This window comes from Idiotropiscis lumnitzeri, chromosome 11 (assembly GCF_059441095.1).
Source record: "Idiotropiscis lumnitzeri isolate Australia: NSW breed Sydney's pygmy pipehorse chromosome 11, RoL_Ilum_1.0, whole genome shotgun sequence".
NCBI lineage: Eukaryota > Metazoa > Chordata > Actinopteri > Syngnathiformes > Syngnathidae > Idiotropiscis > Idiotropiscis lumnitzeri.
This window is the reverse complement of record NC_142401.1, coordinates 18,908,985-18,932,872: the sequence shown is the minus strand read 5'-3', so window position 1 is coordinate 18,932,872 and position 23,888 is coordinate 18,908,985. Positions and strand designations below refer to the sequence as shown.

The 23,888-nt window shown below is 40.7% G+C and overlaps 1 long non-coding RNA gene across 3 annotated transcripts in view; it reads left to right on the top strand.

Moving 5' to 3' along the window:
- The first annotated feature begins 2,920 nt into the window (after positions 1–2,920).
- The window catches only part of LOC148327785 (uncharacterized), a 29,494-nt gene continuing 8,526 nt past the window's right edge, over positions 2,921–23,888 (top strand). The window contains exons 1-4 of one of the 3 annotated variants that reach the window (XR_015845834.1): positions 2,921–3,387; positions 5,659–5,803; positions 18,701–18,804; positions 20,125–20,502. This is a non-coding gene — a long non-coding RNA (uncharacterized LOC148327785). Of the gene's footprint in view, positions 3,388–5,658; positions 5,804–18,700; positions 20,503–23,888 lie in introns of those variants that run through there. The other 2 variants (XR_015845833.1, XR_015845832.1) reach the window with 2 other exon arrangements.

Below are 23,888 nucleotides of genomic sequence, written 5' to 3'. Positions count from 1 at the left end.
GCGAATGGACGCAGCGGCTCATGGCTCTAAAATTTTAGTCATATTATTATCCATGCTGAACTCTCGTACACGACTACCTTTGCCTTGTAGAACAGCAGCATAATGTGGCACCCAGTGCACTTCTTCGACACCCTTTTTGTTTTTATTTAATTTTTATTCATTGTTATCTTATTTTTTAATTATTTATATTTGCAATGGAGAGAACAAACTCTCCAATTTCGTTGTGCACTGAGTATAAGAAAGGGCATTGTGATTCTGATTCGGAAGTTAATTTAGCCTCAAAGATGATATTCATCTTTACTGATTTTAAAAATATTGAATTTGTGTGATCCCTATTACCTTGTGCACCAAGTGCATTACTTTTTTTCCCTAAAAATATTTCTAGTTGTCCTGTGTATGTTCCTTCAGCGCTTGAGGCAGTAAATCGACACTGTATGGCTTGTTTGAAGGTAAATTTGGTGCAAAAGTAACTTGTGCCTGCACAAAAGAAAGTTAACATTGGATATTTTTGACCAGTTCAGGTCATCTTTGTGACATGTTGGGTGCTGTCATGTACACTGGGCCGTTCGCAAAATTAGCTGGATGTTGAGAAAATAATTTTCCCACTGTATCAAAAATAACTAAAATCTGTTCATCAATGGCGTTAACATCCATCCATTTTCTAAGATGCTACTCCTCACGAGGGTGCTGGAGCCTATCCCTGTTTAGTCCCTTAGGGCCAGGCAGGGTACACCCTGAACTGGTTGCCAGCGAATTGCAGGGCACACAGAGACGAACAACCATCCGCGCTCACACTCATACCTAGGGGCAATTTCGAGTGTTCAATCGGCCTGCCATGAATGTTTTTGGAATGTGGGAGGAAACCGGAATATGTACCCGGAATAAACCCACGCTGGCACGGTTGAGAACAAGCAAACTCCACACAGGAAGACCGGAGCCGGAATACAACCCTGCCCCTCTGCACTGGGAGGCCATCGTGCTAACCAGTCAGCCATGGGGTCAACAATGCTCAACAATTTGACCTGGAATGGAGTGGCCGCACAAGAATTCTACCGAAAGTTACCATGACCACCATACCAATTTTAAGCTTAATATTTCACCCTCCGGCACGGTGCGTGGGTTTTCTTCGGGTACTCTTATTTTCTCCCATATTCCAAAGACATGCATGGTAGATTGATTTAACAGTCTAAATCCGGCTTGGGCAAACTACGGCCCAGGGGCCACATGAGGCCCGTTAAACGTTTTTATCCGGCCTGCCAAACTTGAAAGAAATTAAATGAATACACCTTGTTAATGTGTTATTTTCTAAATACTCTGGTGTGTCAAACACAGATATTTTGTTGGAATGCTTTTGTTCATTTTCATTTCAAATTTAATGTTCGGTTTTTTTTTTCTCCAATGAGGTGAGGTTACCAAAACTCTCCATCCATCTGCTCCTGGTCTGGCTCCTCTGTCAAATTTTAGAACCCATTGTGGCCCACCAATCAAAAAGTTTGCCCACCCATGCTCTAGATTGCCCGTAGGTGTGAGCGCAAGCACGGATGGTTGTTTATCTTCATGTGCCCTGCGATTAGCAGGCAACCATTTCAGGATGTACCCCGCTTATCGCCCGAAGAAAGCTGGGAAAGACTCCAGTACACCCGCGACCCTTGTAAGGACAAGCGGTACAGATAATGCATGGGTATTTTATTCCTGAATTTTACTCCGTTTCCTAGGACCAAATATAGTGGGTTTTTTTCTCTATGGAATTTACTGTGTACATATCCCTATATTTGACAATATATAAATATATATATATATATATATATATATATAGTTTGATAGCGATGAATACGTGACCATTATACTAGATGAAAATGACCCAGATATGTATTCCGTACAAATAGAGAGACACAACGTGGGGCACTGCAGATGTCGGTCCCTTCACTGTCTTCACAGGCATGTTGCTGTGCCCTCATTCTTGCTTCATCTTTAGTTTACATTTTTTTGTTGTTCTGTTTGGTCACGATAGTACTTTTCATTAATACACGGTAGGACAAACGATCATACTAATTTCACAACACGCCCAGTTTTGCATGCGTGCACAAGCTGGTCTTCCCTGCAACGGGCAGCCATGTGACACTGGCTAAGCCTCCTTTAGATGCTCACTGAGCTGAAGAAGATAGATTGTGATGGGTCCAAGTTAAGTTTTGTGAGTTTTAAAAAATTCTTTCAGATTCTACAACTTCAGAAGCATTCATTTTAGGAGGTTCCACGGCATCCAGTATTTACTTACATTTTTTGCAACATCTCAAAGTAAACACTTGGTTTGCGTAATGACACAGAGCCAGAATATTTTTGTTTGTTTGCTTGCCCGAATCCATTCTGCTCAGCCCCACAGCCCAGCCTGCCAGAAGTCTCTGGATGCTGCCCGTCCCTGCAATCGTTCAATCTGTGAATCCTTGTACTTCATCACCAATTGCCAATACCTCTTCAGCAATAAATTTGAGCCTCTTAACCACAACAGAGCTGTAACAGAAAAGCTGGCATTGAACCGACTTTTACTCTGATCCCAGGCAAGCTGAATTTTACTACAACTTTTTTTAAACCACCTAAAGAAAGAATATAAAGAAAAAAACACACACACAAGGCAAGGGCAAATCACACTCACACACACGCACACCCCCACGCACGCACACACCCACAGATTATTTATCCCCCATCCCTCTCTTCTATTAGGATTCTGTTCAGGGCAGTTTCCCATTTGCATGAGTAGGTTAGCCATGCGTGGGGAGGCAAAATTCATGAATGATAAGCAACCTAAAAAGTTTGTGCGTGTTTGAGTGTGCATGGGGGCACAAGAGGAGGTGGCATGCTTGTTGAATCACTCCCTCCAACCCTCCACCTTTCTCTCTCAATCTGTTCATCTATTCATCCTCATGTACGTTGGTGCTATGTCGTAAAGACAGCCCCCGTCATCTGACACACTCACACGCAGACGTACGCCTCCATGATGTGTCACTATCCTTCCACTTGCCTCTTTCCATCATTCCCCGCCTGCTACCTACACTTGCACTGCCTCCCTACCTCCGCCATCTCTCTTTTTTTGTACTCTTTCATTCTTTCTCTCCACTCTTCCTTCTCCTCCCCCTCCGCACTCTGTGTGTCACCGATACAAGATAGACAGAAAAATGTTACGGCAGATTAAGCTAATTAGACAAAAGGAGCGGCGTAAACAACTCCGAAAGGAGACAAAACTGGGAGTGAGTTTTACTTGTAACCCTACGGGTCTCACTCTTCTTTCATGGAATATCCCAGAAGATGAAGGTTAGCAAGAGGCAGAAGATGGAGAAGGATTCGAAAGCAGACGACTGATCAAATTCAGAGGGCAGGACTTGCCTGAGGAGGGTATGCACACACACACACGCACGCACACACATTAAAAACTCCAAAACAACATAAACAGATACAAAAACATGTGCATGTTCTTCTCATACTTTTGCTTTGGGTATTGAACTGCTGCTTATTCACTCACGCTGCTTAGTTGTGTCCGCAGGCTCTGGTAGCGACTAATTTTAAAAGTCTTTTCTGGACTCAAGTAAAAGAGGGTTTCTTTTCTCTATATTTCTTTTTCATTCTAATTAATTCCCCCCAGTGCAGATTCTCAAAGAGCTCGTCTTTCCCTCACTGACTCTGTCTATCTGGGTCCCAAACATGTTTCCCACTCTCCCCATCTGTCTTCCTTTGAGAAGCAAATAATTGGATGTGGAGATTGGCTTCTCTATGGTTCAGCAAAGAGGACTGAAGCCGCTTGTCACACATGGACACACACACCTGGAACTCATGGCTTGTGTGCGTGTAATACTTTTTCATGTGCACCAAATTTTGAAATAGAGAAAAAAAAAACCTCTTCAATACAACATTTTAAGCTGTTTTAAGTTAAGAAGCCAGAGGACAGCGTTCGCATAATTAAAAGAAAAATCTGCCTCGCAGTTCTGTGATTCATGGTTCAAATCTCTGCTGCAGTCTTCCAGAGTGGAGTTTGTATGTTCTCTCCATGCTTGTGGTTACTTACTCCAACATTCCATAAACATGCATTTTCGGTGAATTCTAAATTGTCCAGAGGTGTGAACGTGAGTGTGAATGCATGTTTGTTCATGCTGGCAACCAGTTCTGGATGCACCCTGCCTCTGCAGCTCACCAGCAACCCAAATGAGAACAAACAATATAGAACAGGGTTGCCCAAGTCCGGTCCTCGAGAGCCCCCTACCCAGCCTATTTTAGATTACTCCCTCCTCCAACACACCTGATTCAAATGATCACCAGTGAGACAGGCTGGACAGGGTCTTCAAGGAGCGGACTTGAGCACTCCTGGTATATAAAATGGATGGATAGCTTTTGGCAATCAGAATTGTTCAGTATTTTGTTTTTTGTTCTTTTATTTTGCCTAGACTTCTAAGACGCCCTTTACACTGAACCCTGTACAAGAAAAAAAAAGTATAAAATGTGACCAGTTGATGTTTTGTAAAATTCCAACATGATCACTTTATGCACTGAAAAATGTTCATCTGCAATTACAAAAAAAACAAAGTAAAATAAAATTTTGATGTGACCATTTGTAAGGAACTCACACCGTTGTTGACTGTGTGCTGTTCAACATGATTATTGAAATCTTTTAGAAAAATGTCATATTTTTTAAATAAATTTATAATAGTGTATGTTTTTAATATAATCTCTATATGTGCCCAGCAATTAACTGACAAGTTGAGGATGTTGTCTTCCATCCATCCATTATCCTCACGTGTTAGCAAAGTCACTCGTCACCATGAACAATGAGCACTATCGAAACTACACTACATTTAAGATAAAAGGTTTTTCTTTTAGAAAATTGCAAGATTATTTGTCTTCTTTTTAGGAAATCAACCATGCCACAATCTGAATTGTTTGTCATGACGTACGTATGACAGTTGGGATGACTTTGGCTCAATATTAAGATCCGGGAAGATGCACAGAGGTTTGCGTGATGCAATTTCAAACGACTTGACAAGTTTGACATGTTGCCAAAAACATATCATTAGCTAGACATCTTCTCGTTAGAGACATACAATAGCTGCACTGTACGCATTTGATGTCTCTGGACTGAAAAATCTGAATATATGGTTATAAAACTGAATATACCAACAGTCATACACCTAAAATATTTAAAGGGGTCCTTTCTTTATTCACCCATAGAGTTTTTTTTTTTAATCATTCCTTAATTAAAAACGCTGTATCCCGGACTGGCGACTGAGAGACCTTTGAAGAGATTATTGGCAGAGGTATTCCCCCTGACAAACTGAGTGAGTAAGAAAGGGAGAGAGAGAGGCTCAGGAGTACCAGAGGGGATGCGATGTCTTGTAATAGGGGGAGCAACGGAAAAAGTGATTAAATAGACAACTCACACCCAAAAGAGTTGTTAAGATGCCCTTTCTGATATTACGGTAGGTGACAAAATAGAAAGGTTGTAACACACACACACACACACATCTGTAAAGGGATGCGGTCTCAGTCTTTTGTCCTCTTACTTTTTGTTGTGCGACTCCTGTACCTCATTATTCTCTCTCTTTCTCCTCTCCACCTTCCCGCCCAACCACACTCCCCTCTTTCCCACCCTCCTCCTCTCCTTTCGTCCTACTCCAGCTGCTTACCTCCTTCCAGTCCAATCTCATTGTCCTTAGACACACATGCACATCGCTCCTGTTTGTGCATGCGCCTGTGTGAGGACACGAGGTGCAGCCGGTTATTTTGAACACATCCATCTAGCAGAATCATGCTCGCCTCTGAGGTGAGTATTTTTCCTCATTATTCAACTTTTCACCGTTTTGGTTTCTGTCTGCATTTAAGTTTGACTTCAAGTGTGCATGTTGCATGTTATTATAGGATAGACACATTGTGAACTGTTAATTTATTTTTTTCTTTAACACTATTCCCTTTCTTGAGTGTGATGATTACTTCTATATTGTGTTCATTAACATAGGTCAAAGGGGTTGAAAGTGTTTTTTTTGGTGGCTGTTGAATAAGATGCGGCAAAATTGAGCTTGTGTGTGCGTGTGTGTGCACATATAGCCAGAGGGTGCACTTGGCATAGTCGGTACGTGCTCAGTTTATGAATTAATAAGTTTAGCGCTTATTTTAAGCTAGTGCATACTAATGCTCTACATATACTGTATCTTTAAAATCCGTTTCCTCATTTATCATATTTTTAGTTTGGTCTTATTTATGTCACGAAAATCCCTAAAGCTATAACATTGTATGAAATGCACAGGTACAAGTACTTGAATTAATCAACCAACTGTTTATGATGTCAATTTTTTTTTCTTCTGCTTGAACTCTTTTCTCTTTTGCTTGTTCGCTCTCTCTCACCCGCACTCATATTCACATTCCATAGCGGATTTAAATATTTCCCAGCGGGGTTTAAGAGTGAACAGAAATAGATCTAATTCTAAATCAGGACCCCAAGCTCAACTCAAGCTGGCTCACCAACTTCCCTTTACAGCCAGACGCTCTAACACTTCCTATCCATAAAAATGATAATAAAACTCGGTTTGTGTTCGATTACACAGCAACTGTCCGGAATAAGGAATTACTGTTAGAGAACATTAGTGGAACACTGTCTACACATTTTTGTCAAAGCGAATAAAAAAGTACAACTATAATGAAGCATGCCTGTACTGCAGAAATTGAATGTTGCGATAAAAAACGTTATAGTACACCGGCTGCCTCCAACAGTCCCTGAAAGATGCAAAAGTGTCTTGCAGATAGCGAGAGGACAGAAGAATGGGCCATGTGCTTTCATACTGTTTGCGTGTCAATTAGGCAGGGTTTGAAAGAAAAGGATGGAAAAATGTAATTATAAAAACAAATGTTAAAAAAGAACACTAGAAAATAGTTTCACTCTGGCTCTGCTACCATTTTGGTACCCTTCTCTCAGGTGGTAATAGGATATCTATGAATACTTTTGAACCTTGATCATTTTTTTTGCCGGTCAGTCCACTGCCTTTACTCCTGGATATGAATGGTCGCCGAATGTAAACAAGTAGTGAATCACTGTGACCAGCAGTTGCCATTGTACACGTGAGGAATGAATTTGATTTACATATATAATTGGTGCTGAAAGAAGACGTACATTGGTTCCTTGACCCAGTAGTATAATTTATTCTGTGACCATGCTCGTCATACCCATATGTCAAATTATCTTTATCTATTGAAATTAATGGAAATTCCTGAATTGAAAAATGTCAACCAAAAAAAGTTTGTAACAATAAAATTGCACTTGGTGGCATTGAACTTTAAAAGTTCTGACAATTAAATAGAATGTGCTTTTCCTTCTAGTGCGCCAACAGGGGCATATTACTTATACCACACTTTCTCCTGTATGGCGCTGGGGGTAAATATACTTGTATAGCAAAGAAAATAAAAATAAAAATCTCCCCTCTGATCATTAAGATGCAGTATTAATAGTCAATTTTCACAGAGGACAGAATACACAGGATGCCTTTATTGTCATATTGTCCATCTACATATATTGCTGCATCATAGTTGTTAGAGTGGTGTGAATCTTGGTAGAACAATGCTGGTAACAGGCGCAGCCAAGTGGGGCTTTCAATTCCTGGTTCGTCGACTGATTCTGCTCATTAGACTGGGGTTAAAAACCTGAGGTAAGACTGCAAATGACCCCCAACACGTTGCAAAATGCCCTCCAGACCTGGGAGATGAATTGTGGTCTCCTGTCAGACTCCAGTTTGGAGGGGGTGGCATGAACGCAAAAGATGTGCTTGATGAGCACATTTGCTGTTTTTACTGTTTTCAGGGGCAAGAGAAACTTCGGAAGCACGACAAAGTGAGATATTTTGTGATTGGGAAACGGGTGAAGAAGACAAGCAAAAAGATAAAAAGACTTGTTATGGGAACAGACAGAAGAGACAAAGATGAATTACAACTTGAATGTCCCTGTTTAGACCAGATCACCAGAACTTCTGGAATATCAGTATTCGGGTTACTCCACCTTTGAGTCATGTCCTCATAGAATCTCTAGTGATAATTCTGCCGATACAAAGCAGCAAGTCATTCGGGTAACTCACAACAAACCAGACCAACCCTGACAACCTTTTCTGTTATACAGAATTGACAAAAATAAAAAAAATTAAAAAGAAATTGACATAATTCCAGAGCCCAATAATTTATGTAAATCTTGTTGCAGTAACCTCAAGGTTTTACAGAATGCATAGAAACATCAAGATTTTATGTAATTTACGGGATGTTCAACACCTAAACTGTTCAAATTCAATGATCTGGAAGTTTTCAAAATAGCTTTTAAAATGATGACAATGTTTTGGGGACACCCTGTATAATATTACTTTGTATTCTATTCTTGTATTTGTTATTCTATGAAAATTATATGACAAGCGGAAACAGCGGCCGACTGGTGAGCACGATGGCCTCACATTTCAGAGATCGTGGATTTGATTGCGGTTTCGGCCTTCCTGTGTGGAGTTTGCATGTTCTCTTTGTGCCTGCGTGGGTTTTCGCCAGGTGACTCTGGTTTCCTCCAACATTCTAAAGACTTGCATGGTGGGTTGATTGGGACACTCTAAATTGTCTATAGGTCTGAGTGTGAACGCGGATGGTTGTCAGTCTATGTGCGCCCTGCGATTGGCTGGCAACCCGTTCAGGGTGACCCCCGCCTACTGCCTGAAGACAGCTGGGATAGGCTCCAACATCCCCCGTGACCCTCGTAAGGAGAAGCGTTTTTTTAGATTATGGATGGATATGATGAATATGATTATATGTGGAGATTGACATTAGGGACAGGGTCGTGTCTGTACGAAGTGGAGTTGGCTGTGTTTGCCTTTGGACCCAAATGGTAGGGGGTTGCGCCAGCAGTCAACATTTTGATTAGCTGCTCGTTAATTGATGAATAAGCCAGCTCACAACAACAAGAACGCATGTGAATACCCCATCCACCCATCATACGTACGCTGTGGTAATAATTAAAGCTAAGCGGGGCTCCCCCCGTTTCAGAACTCGTCTTCCCCGATCAATAATGAGGCTCTGTTGCCCTCCCATGTTTGTCTGCTTTGCGGCTCCTCACAATTTTGGAGGGAACCTGCAGACCCGCCCCTTCACTCCATTGGATAGCAGAGTTTGAGAAGTGACCGCAATTTGTGGCTCAAAGGTCCAGTCAATGGGATGATGACCACCATCTTCATCATCACTAGCCCCACACATTTGGAAATGCAGCATGCTTGTTTGCAAGTATGCACCACACAAGGTTACTGGTTGCTTGCAAATCTTCTGTCCATGATGATGACCATCAGGAACTGCATAGTACGCAAGCCTCACAGAACAAACCTTGACTGGGGTACAAGTGTCTTTGAGCTGATGGCATTGCTGTTTGCTGGCAGAACACTTGCTATTCGTGACTGCTGGTCAAAATGCTTTGGGATTCCAACACTTTGATATCAAGACTGTGTGCTGTCGTACAATCCAGGGAAACAGAACGGTTGAGGAGAAGTTAATTTCCTCAAAAGTCCTTTTCTGCAATACGTTTCATCTAAACTGTATAAGTTCGGAATAAAGTTTTCTATTACAGAAGACCTGGACACTGAGTACATGTGCCCTGCCTTACCTAGGAAAAGACTCCAGCTGTTAACCTTATATTGGCTGCATTAACCAACCGATTGGTCCAAATTTGACCAATTTAGTTTGTTAAGGGACTACCAATTTTATTGATTAGCCAAACAACCAATGAAATTGGTTACGGGGAGTACACTTCACTAGCCCAATTGTTTGGCTGTATTCATGTGCAATGTGTAGTATAGACATAGAGAAATATATTAATTTACAATTAATTTTAGTTTGTACCCCGGTAATGATAATTCATGCATTTCATTTAATTAACCCTTGACCACAACTAGTGAAAGGGAAACTTCACACTTTGTACATTGCAGTATTATTATCGTATATGTCGTATTATATTGAATAGGTGGATGAGATATAGTGGCCCAGTAGTCGACTGGTTGTCAAGTCAAGTCAAGTCAATTTTATTTGTATAGCCCTTAATCACAGACAGTCTCAAAGGGCTTTACATAGCCACAATCGACATCCCCGATCTTAACCCCCAGGTTGTGGGTTTGAATCTGGGCTTCGACCTTCCTTTGTGGGCTTTGCTGTGTGGGTTTTCTGCTAGATTGGTTGTTTTAACCAAATCATTGGTCGAACACATAACTACCAATAGATTGGTCACATTTTATTATATTTCTCATGCATCTGTCTCTGACCTCTCATAGCACTTTTTTCAGGCTTTGTCTATCACACTGCTTCAGGTAATGTGTACAGCTAGATAAGAAATCGCTCAGCTTTGATAACACTCCAATTGTATTGTGTTTCAGAATCATCACCATTCAGCAAATTCATAGCTCCACAGAGGAGCTCAATGTTGGCCAGGCACGGGTTTAGTGCTACTGAGACTTTGTGATCCCACTGCTCCTTGCATAGCCTTATTCGCTAATGGTCGCTTTCTGGAAGTTATAAACACACCTAAAGTCGAAGCTTTGCGTCCTTGGCTTTCTGAGGTCCTGATCCTTTTCCACAAGAACCAAACATGATATATTTAGTAGAAAACAGCAAAAAGTTAATTTAGTAGATATCTTAGGGAAGTAAAGGCCAATTGTGGCATTATGAGTTCCTATGTTTTGATCAGTAAGATAAATTGGTGAACTCAGACTGATCCCACTGTATATATATATATTTTTTTTTTTCACAACAAAGCCTATAGCAAACGTGTCCCTCAGTGAATCGTATTGGGTCAAACAGTTGGTATTCCATTGGGTTCACCTCGCTATGGCTGTTTCCACCAATCAGTTCATGACTTTGTTGGGGTGCCAAAATATCTGACTTGAACCATTCCATTTTCTTACAGACACAGTGGTGTCTGTTGATGGTCAACAAGGAATTGTCTTCATGCACTTTGCAGTGAATGATCACCTTGTGTCTGTGTGTGCCCTGTGACTGGCTGGCGACCTGTTCAGGGTGTAGTGCGCCATACGCCCGTAATCATCTAGGATAGGCTCCAGCGACCCCTGTGCAGGGTAAGTGGTGTGGATGATGAAGATGACACTGTGTAAAGACATCCTTGTCTAGGACAAACAAAATTGTGTTTTTAAGAAAAACAATGGCAAAAAATGTAACATATAGACTTCTGCGGAGCATTGAGGGGATTATTTTATTTATGTTTGGCCTCATACACGTGAACAAGAACTGCGATTCATTTGTGGATTTAATACATGAATATAATTCTTGGATAATATGCTTTTGAACAGTGAGTATTGCATATGCTTTGTGCAGGTGTTTGTGTGTGCCTGTGTGTGTGTGCGTGCATGAAAGAGAGATGGGTGAGTGGGTAGCACAAAGCCTAAGCCTGTGGAGAAGACAGAATGCTCCTGTTTGTTAAGTCAATAGGTTCTTTGTTCACCCTTCATGGAGGACAGTTCACCACACAGACTGAGACGCCACCAGACTCAAAAATTATACCTGAACTCCGAGATCATCTTTGTCCACTGTTCCAGCACACATCAGTTACCAACCTATCATTATCTGTGAACTTCATCCGTAAAGTGCACATAAGTAATTCTTTATGTCTGTATATGTTTCGGTATACCTTTCTTTTTCCTTCGCTCTTATCCAGTTTCTGGGGGTCTCTGGGTGGGAGGGTTTGTTTCATTTGAAACCTTGACAGAGGACGTTTTGTTTTAAACAAGGGAGGAGAAGCTAGCACAAAGGAGAGGGGAACCATAAGGGGAGGGTTTATGGGGGCCGGGATAAGAATGTTACAGTTTCGGGTTTTGTACAGGTACCTGAAAAAAAGTTCAGAAGACTAGGACAGCATTACGGAGAAACTGTGGACCTGATGTCTGGAATTATAAGAAACAAAGGAGAAAGAATAAGAAGAGATTACATTTTGTTTAATAGTACCTGGTCTCACTATGTAGCTTAGATTAATTTTGACCCAGCAAACGTCACCTGTAAGTAAAAGAAAATCTGCAGGTATCTCTTCATGCTTTTGGAATCATCATTATTCATATGGAAAATGCTCACGGATTTAAAGTGTAATCTGTTTATTTGACAACGTGCAAGTATTATTGATGATAGTCCCACTGGTGGCTTAGTTAACCGACCAGCAAGAGTGCTTCATTCCCATTAATAGGAAATGTTGAGCGCTAGAGGTTTTGGAATAGCTGTGTTTCACGTCAGCATGATTCAGAACATAGTTTAGTGTAATTGTGTGTGTGCGTGCAGGCATTTGTCCCTATAGCAAGCATAATATGAAATATTAAAAGAGATAGAGTTTTGAACATTGCTGTTGGTTGTAAATTATGTTGTGAACAGTGCTTGGTTATAACTGCGGCTGTTCGTAAAAGAGCAATATGAATTAAGTTGAGTCGGGTCGAGAGTCTTGAGCATGAAATCTCCAGCAAGGTTTGTGCAGATGCAGAGGTTCTCATATTGCTGGAAAACAATCCAATTTTAATGTTTTTCAAGTAGTCACTCATGGTGCAGTGGTTCACTTGACTAATTTAGGTGCAGGCAGCATGTGTTTATTTGCACTCAATAAGAGTGTGAATATCAATGTATCAATGTATGTAATATCAATGGTTGTCTGTAAATGCGCCCCGTTATGGACTGAAGTCCAGGTTAGTGTTCGTCTTTTGCCAGAAGTCAGCTGGGTTCGGTTCTGTGTCCCTGTGACCCTGAACAGGGAAAGCAGTATAGAAGATGGATGGATTAACATGGAGCTTAGCAGTAATCAGGAAGCAGGCGAGCATGTCCAACAACGAGTGGGCATTGCAATTTTTTAAGGTTAAGCCAAGTTCTCGCTGTTGAACTACTGCCTCGGATAACATAATATGGATGCAGATAAGAGGAATGCAGGAATTTTTTTTAAACACATTTTTAGTTTTCTCACGTAAATAGCACTGACATACCTACAGTATACTCCATGCAAGGCAAACTACGGCCCGGGGGCCACATGAACGTTGAACATTTTAATTCGGCCCGCCGAACTTGAAAAAAATTAAATGAATAAACCTTGTTCATGTTTTATTTTCTAAATATTGTGGTTTTTCAAAGACATATATATATTGTTGTAATGCTTTTGTTCACTTTCTTTTAAAATCAAATGCATTTTTTTTTTCTCCGATGAGGTGAGGTTACCAAAACACTCCATCCATCTGCTCTTGACCCGGCCCCTCTGTCAAATTTTAGAACCCTTTGTGGTCCGCCAATCAAAAAGTTTGCCCACCCCTGGTATATACTGCACACTCATTTGCTATTCGCAATTTTAAATATTTTTAGATTTTTTGGGGAGAACGCAAAGTGTGTTGTTTGCGTTCTTTTGGTATTTTTGTTAAAAGGCACTGTTAGAAATGGCCGTTTGCGCCATTGGGGGCGTGAACACCATTGACTTGATTTCTGGCCAACAAATGCAACTCCTCTCATTCCCTTAAAATCAGCACAGAAGAATCAAGCGGTTTATTGGCGGAAGCAATCCTGGTCCTTTATCGACTCCAGCGAGTCGATAAAGGACCAGGATCAGCGTCCACAGTCCGTTTGTAAGGAACAGCAAGATGGTGCGGATGATGTAAAGTTGGCCGCTGTAAAGTGGGCACATGAAGACTGCCTTCCACCTCCAGCCGTGCATTGTGCATTAGTGTGTGACCACAACATTCATTTTCTGTACCGCTTATCCTCACTCAGGTCACAGCTAGTGGTAATTTCGTTAACGAAAACTAGATGAAAATATCAATGCACATTTGACACCAAATAGTCACTTATGTCTATTGACTTGAGTATTTTTTTCTAACAGAGGTACTCAAATTACTTGAGGACTCATTTCAGCACTAAACCATAAAGTGTGGCTTATAAATGTTTTGATTATGTTGGGAGATTACTTCCTTTGATTAATATTTGAATCATGTGTTTTCTAAAATATGAATAGTGAAGCTGATATTTGGTAGAATACATAAATAATCTCACACTGCACACCAGAAATACAATCTGCAACATACTCAAATTACACACGTTTATTTCGTCAATATGAGTTCCTGTTATCAATAGGACAATACATTTTTTATGTATTACAGAAATTTGGATGAATGAAGCATTACTGATAATTGGTCTAATGAATAATAATGATAAAGCATAATTGATAACTGGTCTAACACAAGAGATAGAGAGACAAAGGTTCAAGGTGAATTGAATGAACAAACAAAAAAAAAAAGAATAAGCACACCCGACTTTTATTTAATGAGGTGTTATATAGTTTGTCCGATTTGATTGCTGCAGTGTCAGCCAGTAGCGGAGGCCTTACTTTTCTGCTTTGCTCGTATAGTGTGTGAATGCTTGCTGCCTCGCTCTCTCAGTGCTTTTATTCTTTTTTTCTGATGAGCTCCTTTGTTCTTTTTCTGCTGGGCGCTGCTGGATACTTTTATATATCTGTGGCACAGTACAACTTTTTCTTTTTTATGTTCAATTGGCTGTGAACAATTTTTCATCAGTTTTTCTCACATCATGAACACGGTCTGCTAATAAGCACAAGATGGGAATTAGCAAGAAGGCTAGAAACAAGATGCCTCCCATCTCCCCTGATGAGTACCACAACATTATTCAGAAGATGGCAGGGCTGGAGACTAAAATGCAATGCCTCGAACTGTTTGTGGAGATAGAAGGACAATCGGGAAATGAAACTATGTTACAGATGTCTCAAAACACAGAAAGCAACCACAAAACACCAACATCTAACTGGAAAATGGGTTTGCTTTCCTGTCACCTGACCAGCAAACTTTGGTGAATATCAGCACTGATTAAAGGTATGGAAGTGAACCTTTGCCATAAAATGGGCCAACGAAAATGTGGACAACTACTGGGCCACAAACAGTGATAATTGACCGTGAAACGTTTTTGTAGCGAAAAAACACAAACTTTCAATGTTTTAGCAATCACATGGTGTCCAATATATCAAAGAAAATTGAACAGAGCGCAATTTAGCACTTAACTGTCAAGTTGCTAATTATACACACAGTAAAATCGCTAAATGGCTGGGTATTTCTGAGTGGACCATTGCCAAAAGTACAAGGAGATGAGCGCTCAGTTAATTAATGGCGTTGACCACTTCGTGTACAATGTACCATTTTCTGGGCGCATCGACACTTCTTCCAATATGACGGAGTACATCGAAATAAATGTGGGGTAATACTGCAGGCTTCCAATATCGTCTACAGTTCACCCCAACCCTTCCTTCCATAACAATGGGAGAGATTATCCACAACAGATGATAAGGCAGGACCCTGGCACTAGGCCTGGGCGATAAACCGAAAATTTACCGTTACCGAAATTTATTACAATGACCGAAGTCATTTTGCCCATGTCGGTAAATTCGGTGTTAAAAAAAAAAAGAAAAGCCTTTTCTGTCTGCGGCAATGTTCATGCCCCTTTAAGACCGCAACAGCGCCTCTAGACACGTGACTCTACCAGTCTGCTCGAGAAAGAAAACAGACGTCGCTGTCGTAGCTGGGATTCAAATCCAGAAGCTTTTTCACCACCCACAACACAACCATGCTGTGCTGAAAGTTCAAAGTGAGAAGCAAGGTTCGACAAGTGACAACAGCCCATTAACGGAGGCAACACCATACGAGAGAACGTCTCAGAGGTGGACGCGATAGCCTAGCACATAGCTAAAGATAAAGCTCCTCTAGTTACAGTGGCGTGCACTGGATTTAAACGCTTCATGAAAGCCGTATTTCCCGGGGGGGGTTATCGTGCATTTATCTTTATCGAGGTAAAATTCCTCAATTTCTCGCGATATTGATTTGAGGTCATATCGCCCAGCCCTACCTGGCACCAAGGTCAATCGACCACAAAGTGAAACACAAACTCACCCATCGCTCCCTGCCAAACAGATGGACTAAACGTAATCCGCAGCGCTGGTTTAACTCATTCCTCACCCTGCAAAACAACACTAGACTGCATTATCCCTGAATGACTCTCCAAGATTTTGTAGTTCAGATGAAGAACCTTGTCAACATTGGTGTCCACTTTAAATCTCACCCAACCCCTTTTTCTCACCTCTTAACTCCCTCCGTTCAACCATACCCATTCTAAGACTCACCAAACAGCCATACACCTGCTGTACTTTATCTTCTCTCATGAAGTATTTTCACCCTTGTCCTGTTTGATATGCTCTGGGAGGTCCAGACTACTTATATACAATCCACGGCCGGGATGGTCTATTTTTCTTTTTTTTTTTTAAATCAGGAAATTTATATTAGCTTCCATTTTCAATGTTATCAATTTGTTTTGGAGAAATAACACAAAACTAACGAGTTCAAAAACACCTCCTGATAATGCATGGCCACTCTCCCTCCCCTCTCTCCATGTCTTGGTGAGAGTCACGGGAGGCAATAATAATGTCAAAATAACAAATAATGTCTAAATAACGGGATGTAGAAGCCCCAAAATTTCTGTGGACATCTCTACTTAGGCCCATTTCAACCTCTGAAAACATCAAAAAACAATTCACCTTTCTTGGCTGACTTAAAAGAGAATGTGGAAATTAGCATCTTACGTCAAGGTTCTGCCGTCTTGTGTGCTTTCTTGAATAAGTCACCAAGATATGCAAACACAATGCTTTCCGAGAGGTTAATTGTTTGTAGGTCGTTTAATATTAGATTCTTTTAAAGACGGGAAGCGAGGGGGCTTGCCGAGCATTTAACGGGAGGTCATTCCAAAGAGAGGGGCCGGGAAGGGAAAAGGCTTGATCCCCTCTGAGCCTTTGCTTAGTACTCTGTACATTTATAACGTCTGATCTGCAGTCTTTGGCCCCGGGCAGGTGCGTTGGGGTTAAGGAGCTCAGGGAGGTATGGTAGGGTGAAACCATTTAAAGATTCAAAAACAAATAATAAAATCTTAAAAATAACTTTAAAATGCACGGCGAGCCAGTAGTAGTAGTTTCGTGTGGTTTTCACACCTCCTGTCTCATCCCTGAAAGCCAATTCCATTTTTGAGGTGTGTAGTCGAGAGCAAGTTTTTTAACGATTGGTTCGACCACCAGGGTGAGATTCCTCTTAGTCAGGCCCCCAGAGTGCTGGCTGCACTCCAGGGAGCCGCTCAAGCCTCCACACGATGGCAACGTGGGAATCTCGGTCATGGAGGGGCGAGCCAGTAAAGGGACACCAGTGTAGGATTTAAGTGAGTTATGAGTACCATTCAAGAGGCAAGCAGCAGCATTTTGGACCAACCATAGACACTTGATGGAAGATTATTACAGATATCCAGATGAGATGCAACTAAGGTATGAATTACTGTTTCAAAGAGCTGTTTAGAAAAGAGATAATTTACCTTAGTTAGCCGGCAAAATTGAAAAAAAGTTGGATTTAATAACAGCACCAATTTTCCAGTTCAATTTAAACTTCACTGTCCTCTTTAAGACCCATTTTCTAGATTATTTGGCTTGAGATAATGAACCAGGGCGCTCAAGTCAGCAGGATGGCAATTACAAGGGCCACTTGGGCCAAACACCATAGATTATGATTTATTTGATGGAAATTCAGTGCCATCCAGATCATGATTTCCTCCAGACAAGATAAAAGTGGCCTTAATGAGAAAGCGTCTTTTTTTGCTCAGCGGGACGTAAATCTGAAAGTCATCCTCATACAAGTGTCAGAAAATAGCATGTTTCCTTAAGATGGGTCCCAAAGAAAGCTGATACAATGAAAAAAGCAGAGGCCCCAGAATTGAACCATGCGGAACACCGTGGCTGACTGGTTATCACGATGGCCTCACAGTGAGATACAGCATCGGACGTGGGTTCGATCCCGGCTCCGGCCATCTTGTGTGGAGTTTGCATGTTCTCCCCGTGCTTGCGTGGGTTTCCTCCGGGTACTCCGGTTTCCTCCCACATTCCAAAAACATGCATGGCAGGCCAAATGAACACTCTGAATTGCCCCTAGGTATGAGTGTGAGCGCGGATGGTTGTTCGTCTTCGTGTGGCCTGCAATTGGCTGGCAACCAGTTCAGGGTGTCCCCCACCTACTGCCCGAAGATAGCTGGGATAGGCTCCAGCACCCCCGCGACCCTAGTGAGGAGAAGCAGTACAGAAGATGGATGGATGGAACACCGTATGACAGTGGAACACTGCAGGACTCAGAACAACCAGTGCTAATACAAAAAGTTCTGACAGCCAAATAGGATCTAAACCACCCAAAGGTACTACCAATCATGCCCACCTGGTGCCGCAAATGAGCCAACAGAATACTGAGATCCACTGTAAATCCAACAAAACCAGACACACATAGTCACCAGTGTCATTTGCCAGGATTATGTCATTAAAAACCTGTAACAGGGAACCTCTGCGCTATGAATCACTTTGAAACCTGACTGGAAGACCTCCAGTCACTATCACCAAATGGTTTGGGTCATTATTACATTAAAGAAATGCTGATTGAATATGAGATCTGAGACCGTTTCCATCTTATTAAAGTGTAAGAGACGTGAGCAAAAGTTACCTTAAACCTTTACGATTCAGTTCATGTCCAAAAAAAGAAGAATTTTCCAATGATTACTTTGGCAAAAACGCCATGAAATTGCTTTGAAAAGATGCATAAAACTCAATATTTTTGTGAGCCAGGTCTGCCCACTATCCGCCCATCCAGTTTGACCAAGTGTGTGCATGACATCACTGGTCCAATAGGATTGTCTTCAAACTCCGAAGATAGTGATGACAAGTTTTATGTAAGTATTGGTCACTCTGGTTTTATTGTTCAATCAATTAAAGGAGTCTCACAGCATACAATCCCCACAGCCAAGGACATGGTAGTGTTTTTTGCAGAAAACTCAAGCAAAACATGCCTTGTAATTTGATCGATCTTGTGGACATGATTGGAGTCCGATGTTATTGTGTTATACTGCCATCTATCTTATATTCAAAAATAGTGACGAGAGAGGATTGAGGTTTACCGTCTTCTAAACATATTTCATTGATTGAGAGTGTCATTGTCCTGATGATTTTGTGGTCGGAATGTTAATTATTTACAAGTACAGTATACTATAGTAGTTGGCAGGAGTATTTTTTTATGAAGTAGTGTGTTGTATATACATATTACTTGGTTATATGCATAAATGATAACAGAAATCTCGAAATAGTATGACATGTCACTTTGCGTTTTATTTGCATGAGATTTTAGTTTGTCAATACAGGAAGTCCTCAGGTTTATTTGTTTTGTTTTGTTTTTAGGGTAGTTTGAACAGCTCAAGTCCATTTTTTTCAAATCCTATTTGGACCATTCTCATATGTGGTCCTAGATTGGATACGTATGGGATTTTTGGGGGAATTTAACCGCAGCCGACCAACCAGGTCATCCCTCAGTGACGTCATCCGGAGGCCAAAATGCGCTCCGCGTGGGCGGCAGGAGAGTGCTGGCGGCTGGGAGGTTGAATCTGCAAAGTTGTTTTGAGTAACAGTATTGAGTATATATTTTATTTTACTTTAATCCCACTTGAAACATGAAGCGGACATTTATGGTGATAGTAATAATTGAGAATGAAATCATTATCGCCAAATACGATATTTCTACTTTGAATCGCTCTTCTGTAGAAATGCCCTTGCACAGTGGATCAAATTTACTTCCGTATATACTATGTTGTGAGTGACGTCGTCTCTTCTGCACATGCCCGTTACTGGGGAGGCATGTGGTCGCAATGTAATGTGAGCGCTTACACAATGGCCCCACTTCTGAGCAGTGTTAACTACAGTGACTTATTTTTTTATTTGAATTGATTGTTTTGACATGAAGTATAAAATGTGTATTTATATATTTATTCAGAAATTTAGGGAGTATTAAAGGGTTCATTCCAATTTACACGGAAATTCAGGTTACATCGCCAGTTTAGGAACGGAACTCGTTCGCAAATTGAGACTTCCTGTATTTCATTCTGGGTCACTGTTCAAATATGAAGTCTGTTTGCAGTGGGGCAGGATTCAGTGAGCCATTTCCAATGGATACGTGTGCTCATATAACTTGTCTAACCAACTATTTCCATTTTCTTTTGTAGTTTCTCCATTCTGAGACCGAATCAGCCCAGCTCCAAAAATATCATCAACATGCCTGTAATGATTTTGTCAAGTATATCATTTGTAGCTAGGTGCCGGGGTGGCTCCCAGGGGCCCTCTAGTGTTAAGCCACCACAGAATTTTATTATATTTCAAAGAAAATGTCAAACTAAAGACCCTCAGGACACTACCATGAGATGAACCTTTATTTCGCTATCCCACTGAGTGCAGAACATTTGCGAGTGCTTGCGAACATAGCGGATGTTGTGTTCTTGTCAGAGTCCTTGAGGGTTTATTTAAGCATTCGCCAAACAGTCACATGAACTTTTTTTGTCACAAGAGAATTTTAAACATATTCAAAACCTCCTTGCAACAAGAAAAAACAACATCGGTGACCTTGAACAAACCCTGAAACGAACGTGCATTTTGCTACTTTCGCCAACAGTCACAAATGTTCGTCGCCAAGTGGGATGGAGGGCTTCACATCGTACCAGCAACGCCTGACAGTGAGAAATTTTTAAAGGCTGAAACAGAAACTCTTAAGACTTGGAACTGGACAATTTTTCAATTCTATGTTTACAACCGCATAACTGACAAGAAAAGGAAAATGCAATGTCAATAGTGTGAAACTGAAGTTAATAAAAGTTCTAGTTAAAGCAAGTTCAGTGAGTTGTGTTTTTATTTTAGTAACTCAAGGTGATCCACAGTTGCCGCTGCGCACCGGTATATGATCCATCCCCTCCGAGCAACCCGCCCACCGACACAGACACGTGGCAAGGAAGAGGCAGCAGGGAGCTTCTTGCCCAGTGGCAATTTACAAGGGGATGAGCTTGCATCAGGCAGCAGAGTGTAGCATGCGTAAAGCTCAGTGATGATAAGAAAAAAAATGTAGACAGCAAGAGGAAGGAAAAATTAGAAGACAAACATAACTGGAACTGGAACTTTTATGTTAAGTTATTCAAAAATATTTATGCATTTTGTTTGCTCTATAAAACCAAATTTTTGTCGCATATTTAAATAATTGATTTGATATTTGATAACGAAAAAAAATGCAAAATTTAACAGAGGAGCATGATCACCACTTCTGCAGCTAGAATACATTAATTGTTTAGCATACATTGTTAGGTTAATAGTAATAGTCATTGCATTAGCCCAAGACATTGATGATAGCAGGAGTATTAAGAAGCAAGATTATCTTCTGTATCCAAAGTTACAATTAAAAAATGTGGTCAGTGTTAAAAAAAAAAAAAATGTATATGTATTTTTTTCTGCTACTTTTGTCATTATATTTTAAGTGCAGCTTGTTACAATACAATCTCTGTTGGGAAGCTTCCGTGTTGTTAAGATTCATTTAATGTTGAGTAAATTGCAGCTTAGCGGCCTATATTTCCCAAGTAGTTTGCCCTACACTGATTTGTAGCTGCATGTCAACTTCTTTGCTTGCCTTCCTCTCTAGTTGCCTCTCTGCGTTCATGTTGACTCATCAATTTTCAGCCAATTAATAATACAGAACGTCTGCAGGCTGTTATTTTCATTTGCTGCATCTCTGCACGACAAGGATATAGGCCGTTAGTAAAACCACACCACAGCACAGCGCAAGTGGGGTTTTGTTCTGAGGGTTTTGGGAGTTGAAGTTTGGAGGATACACTTGAGAAAAGAGCGACAGCAGAGTTAGATGTCTCAATATTGTTGTAAATCCTCTGCAGGGCCATGTAAGCTGTCAGGCGAGCTGGGGCTGTTAAAATCGGAGTGCGCCACTCTCCTGAACCTGCAGCAGGAAACATTGTGTGCGAGGAGAAGTTTACTCCTGCTGCCACTGCACGACCGTCTCGCTGCTGTGTTTTATGGCTTTCTATTCCTATGTGATTTACTCTGCCATGTCACATAGGGTCTAAAGCCATTGGATACGGAGTGGGAAGTCTTGAATATATGAGGTGCAGGTTATAACGAGAGCAGGATGAGGTTTAATAATATCCTATATGCACAGTATGTGCACTTCCACTTTATTGTAGAACTGAATTGGTCAACTGGAAAACTTGCCAATGTGCTAACCTCAACTTTGTAAATATTTTTTTATGTATTTAGAAGATGTGTCATGTCTTGTTTCAATACATTGTAGATATGGTGTGTATTGTTACAATTACAAATTTTCTTCAAAAAAAAATTTATAAGTGGTAATGATCAAATCGTTACACTTTAAAAATTATAAGTCACATTTTGTGCACCAACTGTTAACTCATACTAGCTGTTCCATGTCTAGATTCCCAAATATCTAGATAAGTGGGAGGTATAGTTAATATTATTGACAGAGATGTACAATGATACAGTGATGACTTATAATGCGTACAGTATCATCAGGCCAAATCGTCTTGTCCCTCTTCACTCCACGTGCAGGGCACAAGAACTTTGCTAACATCAGGCGTCGCTTAAATACACAAATGGCAAAAAATGTCACAAAGTCGGCAACATTGCAGAAATAACGTCATAGCTGTTGCTTGCTACCTCGCTTCTACTAGCATCCACATTTGTGCACTTAAATAAAAGCACAGCATAATTAACATTTTCATTTGTCTTCATGGTCACTATGAGGGCCGGTCAAATAATGTGATTGGCCTGGGACATTTTTGTCACTGTTTATTGGCTAATTGCACACATACAATGCACATCATGCTCACATCTAAGGTTTGTTTTACGCCTGCCTGTTTGTCATCCACTCCCATCCACATACATTGGGTATATTCCCCAGCCAGCCTTGCTAGCGTTGCTGACTCAGGTTGGTATTTAATGAAGCTCTCAGTTTCACCTTGTGTCTTCTAATCTCAGTGCTCGTTTGGGATTTGCTGGTTGCACACTCATAAAAACTGTTAATGCTGGGAGTTTGGTGAGCCTTAACACTCCCCGGGGCTGTTTGTGTGCATGTGTGAGAGAGAAAGAGAAACAAAGAGACATGCAATAAATGGAGTGCATGGAAAAATGTTAAGTAAAAGAAGGAAAAAGAAAGAATTTCCACTTTGTTAAACTGCAGCATGAATTCAACCACTATGCCACAATTCATCTGTTGACTCTGCCTATGTGTCAAAGTATGGAAACTGTCCGATTTATTAAACCACACTAACTTGCTCTGCATTGCGGTTTTTGTATACTGCAGAAAGCTTTCAGCTGTCTGCACTATTTTGAGTGGACCAATTTTCATATGAGGAATAAAATACATTTGACCATTCATTAGCACATTAACAATGGATATCATGAATGTGGAGGCTTCTCCAAACTCAAAGACAAATTCCTGATAGTTAATAAATTGGGATTTTGTCTGAATGGTCATGAATCCAGCTTGTACGTCAGCTCAAAGTTATAATTTTGTCAAATGCCGTCATTTTCTTGGAGCTGAGCATTTTTTAAATATTATACGTATATTTTACATGATACGTAATGTGATGTGTAAATTCCAATATGTATTACTCTCACTTGTTTGTTCTTCACCTATATTTTGTTGAGGTTGGTCCTTCCTTTGGAATAACTAAAAAAAAAAAAAGCCATAGAAAATGCAAAACACACGCAGGAAAGAATTTGCTCACTTAATTGAGGATTTTACATGAAGGGTTGTGTTTCAAATGTCACTTTTTCCTCCTAATTATGTAATTAAATATGAATTTTAATAGCCCAAGGACATCCACCCCTTGTTTTCTTCTATTACCCTGAGGTGGGTATGCCAAATAATAATAATAATAATAATTATTATTATTATTATTACTACTATATTGCATTG